This window comes from Arachis ipaensis, chromosome B03 (assembly GCF_000816755.2).
Source record: "Arachis ipaensis cultivar K30076 chromosome B03, Araip1.1, whole genome shotgun sequence".
NCBI classification, from domain to species: Eukaryota; Viridiplantae; Streptophyta; class Magnoliopsida; order Fabales; family Fabaceae; genus Arachis; species Arachis ipaensis.
This window is the reverse complement of record NC_029787.2, coordinates 125896575-125901430: the sequence shown is the minus strand read 5'-3', so window position 1 is coordinate 125901430 and position 4856 is coordinate 125896575.

Below are 4856 nucleotides of genomic sequence, written 5' to 3'. Positions count from 1 at the left end.
GAGAAAACAGGGGAGAGAGAGAGAGAGAGAGGAGAGAGAGAGAGAGAGAGAGAGAGAGAGAGAAAGGAAGGGGGAGAGAGAGAGAGGAGAAGGGAGAGAGAATGGGAAAATGGGGAGAGAGAGAGGAGAAGGGGGAGAGAGAGAGAGGAGGGTAGGAGAGAGAGAGGGGAAGGGAGAGAAAAGGGGAGAGAGAGGAAGGAGAGAGAGAGAGAGAGGAAGGGAAGAGAGGGAGAGAGAATGGGAAAAGGGGGAGAGAGAGGGGAAGGGGAGAGAAAGAGGAGGGAGAGAGAGAGGGGGTAGGAGAGAGAGAGGAGAGAGAGAGAAGGGAGAGAGAATGGGAAAAGAGGGGGAGAGAGAGAGAGGAGGCTAGGAGAGAGAGGGTAGAAGGGAGAGAAAAGGGGAGAGAGAGAGGAAGGAGAGAGAGAGAGGAAAGGAAGAGAGGGAGAGAGAGAGGGTGTGAAAACTAGTTTTAGGCATAAACCAGTTTAAACTGGTTTTTTTAATTAAAACCAGTTTTATTTTTATGAACTGGTTTAAACTGGTGCACTGTATTATAAACTGGTTTAAAACCAGTTTCTTATATGACAAAACAGTTTGGTTCAGTTTCTAAACCATTTAAAATGGTTTAGTGCAGTTTCAGTTCAGTTTATGGAAAAACTGAACCATGCACACCCCTAGACGTGGCTAACGATCGCTAGCATGAAACGTTAACTGACAACATAGCACACTCCAAAACGACGTAGCTTTATTTGTTTTGACCCTAACTCCTAATACGACGTCGTTTGATCTCCATAATGGATATTCAAGCGTTTCTTCCCATCACCACCTATGTCTCTGTTTCGCTCCAAAACTTCTTGTTTCCTCTCTTCTCTCTGAAGCTCTGCCCTAAGACGCTTGCCAAAGAATTGAACCTGCCTGTTCAGTTCACCAGCATTCTGCAAAACGACATTTGCGGACGAATTCGCACTAACAGAGTGCAAAGTTGGAGGACTCACGGAGACCGAACACCGGTGGAGGAAGACATCGTAAAAGTGAAAGGTAAAGCTTTAATTTTTTTTTTGTTGTTATTTTTTGTGGCTTTGTATTGTTAGTGTGTATCATTGTATCTTGCTTAGTTTATATGGATTGTTGAGTTAGGCTAGGGTTTGAAATTTAATTTGAAATACATTTATCTGTTAATGTTGCTAATCAAGTTATGATATTAGGTAGAACATTTTTCTTTTGAAGATGGAACGTCAAGTTTCAGGGTTATTTTGTTGTGAGTTTATGGGCTTGATGCATGTTCATTCTAGTGTTAGACTAATTTTTGTTATGATTATGACTAGGTTGTGTGATGTGGGTTTATGTTCTGGTGTTGCTCTGTTTTTGTAGATGGAAAGTCTTGCAATGATTTTTGTATTTTAACATGGTGAAAAGTTTAAAATGGAATAAGATGGATATCTATATTATGAGCCGGATAACACAGAGGTTGTAATGTGCAAAGATTGTAGAAGGTTCTTGGTGTTCCCCTTGACAAAGGGTTGAAGAGACTAGTCACGGATGCCGACTTGATTGTAATGAATGCCTCACCCAAACCAGCTGCAGCTGCATGGTATTTGTGCCAAGTCCAAGTTTCAAGCCTCCAAAAAAGAAAAATTAAGCCATTTGATTAGGATCATGTGTTTTGCCCCATGGTTGTTGTTTATGTTTTTATACAGGGCTATGTAAATAATGTGGTTGATTATATTTTGTTATGGAATCTTTGTTTAGAAGGATTATATTATAGCCCTTTATTTAGGTCTATATATTATGTTATGGAACATTTTTTTTAGGTTTGTTATGATATTGGATGCTTTGGTACCTATTGGGGTATATCTACTAAGACAATATTATGATAATGATTGTGCTTATTAATGAAGACAATGTGTTATAATATACGAGTTTACATTTTTTAGCAACCCATTAAGCATAATGGATAAATTAACTACCTTAAAATTGACTAATTTGATTAACATTATCATGAACAATAGAAGATAGATCCTCCTCTTACCTCGGTTTTAAAGTGTACTATTGTCTATGTGTATTTAATGGATAACAGAAATGATGCCACTCTTTTCTCCTGTTGCATGAGTATAAAGAGAGTTAGAGACAAAAACAGAACAGAATGCACTACAGATTCTACATATCTAAAGTATAAAGAGAGTTAGAGACAAAAGAGAACAGAATGCACTACTCCATGGGAGAAATTGAATTATTCTTTGTAGTAACTTAGTTTTATTTATTCTATAGTCATCCATCTCCTCAATGAATAGTTAAGATTAAATCTAATTAATGGTTTAGATTGATCATCTAAAACTTTCACTACAAATATTTATCCTATCACACGTCTCTAAATACTTTTAGATTATTTCATATTACTCTTTATAATTCTATATACATCCATACTCTTCTAGAATACTCTATGACCTTCAAGAGTCTTCTAGAATCTTATAGGACATTCTAGAACATTCCGGAATCATCTAGAGCATTCTCAAATACCTTAGAAAACTATACAAATACCGTTAAATTTAACCTTCTAAAATTTACCGTGACATTCTCCCACATCTATTGCGCAGACGTCCTCGTCGCGTTCTGTTCATAATAGCGTTCTAAGTGTCCTTGAAATTGTCACAGATCTTCATGAGCTTCCCAACTAGCTTCGGTTATCAAGTGTCCTTTCCACTTGATCAAGTATTGGATACTTGGTGGTATTCCTCTTCGTCACACGACGCGATTAGCTAAGATCTCTTCGATTTCCTTATCAAAGGATCTAATTAATCACCATGGGCAGAGCACAATTCAAGTCACCTCTATTCGGTTCATCTTGGTCTTTGTGATATAGTTTAAGTATACTCACATGGAAGACTTGATAGATCTTCATAGAGGAAGGGAGATGTACTTTGTAAGCAACCTCCCCAACACGCCCAATTATCTCAAATGGCTATTCGTATTTGCGAATTAAGTCCTTATAACCTTGCGAAAGGCTTTGAATTGCTGTGGAAGAAGTTTAATTATTACCTTGTCTTCCACCTAATAGCTTGTATGCCTCCTCTTTTTATCTGCCAATTTCTTAATCCTCATTGCAGCTTTGTCGAAGTAAGAACGAGTGACATTTGCTTGTTTTTTCCATGACTTAATCATATGATAAGTTTCAGGGCTCTTCCCTGAGTAAGATAGAGGAAGAAAGAGACTGCGGTATAAACGGTTGTTGTCTGGTCACAATCTCGAATGAACTCTTCTATGTGGATTCACTCCTTTGCAGATTGTATGAGAACTGAGCAATATCAAGGAGTTTTGTCCAATTCTTCTGATTAATTAGCGCTTACAAAATGTCTCAAATAACACTCAAATAGGGTATTTACTCTCTCAATCTACCCATCAGTTTGAGGATGAAAGCTTGTCGAGAAGTGGATAGATCCAAGTAGTTTAAACAGCTCTGTCCATAGTCGTCCTATGAAGCGTAGATCTCGATGACTGGTAATACTCTTAAGCAATCCCCAATACTTCACCACATTCTCAAAAAATAATCGTACTGCTTCCTCTGCAGTCCAATCAGTAGGGGAATGTATAAAAGTAGCATACTTCGAGAGTTGATCCACTACTATGAAGATAGATCCAAACCACTCGAAGAACTTTGGTAAGGTAGAGATGAAATCTAGAGAGACACTTTTTCTTGGTCGCTCTGGCGGAGGCAGACGTTCCAACAACTCGCTTGGTGTTTTGTTTTTAATCTTATCTTATTAGCACACAAGACAAGTCTTCACATAACTCTCAACTTCATCCCTCATTTGAGGACAATAATAAGAATATTCAATGAGCGCCAAGGTTCTTCGTTGCCAAGGTTGTCAAACTCGCGAGTCTAGGTAAACTCGTGGAGTTAACCTAGACTCGACTCGTACGAGTTTACCTGTTATACATTTTTTAATATCAAAACACATAATATAGGCATTCAAACTTAACAATTTTAATATCAAAACACATAATAAATTAACATAATACTACAATTATAACAAGTATTCTAGACCACAAATTCAAATCCTTCACAAATATGCATCTAGTTCAACATAAAACACACAATCACACAATCAAAGCTTCATATAACACAACCGAAAAACAAAAGAAAATAACAAAGCAACAATTAAATGTTCTAATAAAGTAAAAGTCTAAAACTAAAATCCTCCAATATCTTCATCTTCCATGGCATCAACATCATCATCTTCACCATCTTCATCAGAAACATCATTTGTTTCAGACATTTTGTATTTTTATCCCTAAATCAACAAACCAAATAATTAATTTAGCAAAGTTATCCAGAGTTTCAGATTTCAGATTTCAATAAACTAAACTAAGCTAAACTAAACTAAACTAAACTAACATTTCAGATTTTCTAAATTCAGATTTCAAATTTCAATAAACTAAACTAACATTTCAGATTTTCTAAATTCAGATTTCAAATTTCAATAAACTAAACTAACATTTCAGATTTTCTAAATTCAGATTTCAGTTTCCATCAATTTGAGGATAGAAGTTTGTCGAGAAGTGAAGTTCCGATCCGAGAAGTTTGAACAACTCTGTCCATAGTCATCATTTGAAGTGTGGATCTCGATTACCAATGATACTCTTAGGTAATCTCCTGTACTTCACCACATTTTTTAAAAATAGCCGTGCTGCTTTTTTTGCAGTGCAATCAATATGAGTAGATATAAATGTAGCATACTTTGAAAATCAATCTACTACTACGAGAATAAATTCAAATCCTTCGAATTTTGATAAGACAGAAAAAAATTAAAAAAAAAAAAAAAACTTTTTCACAATCATTTCAAAAAAAATAAAAATTC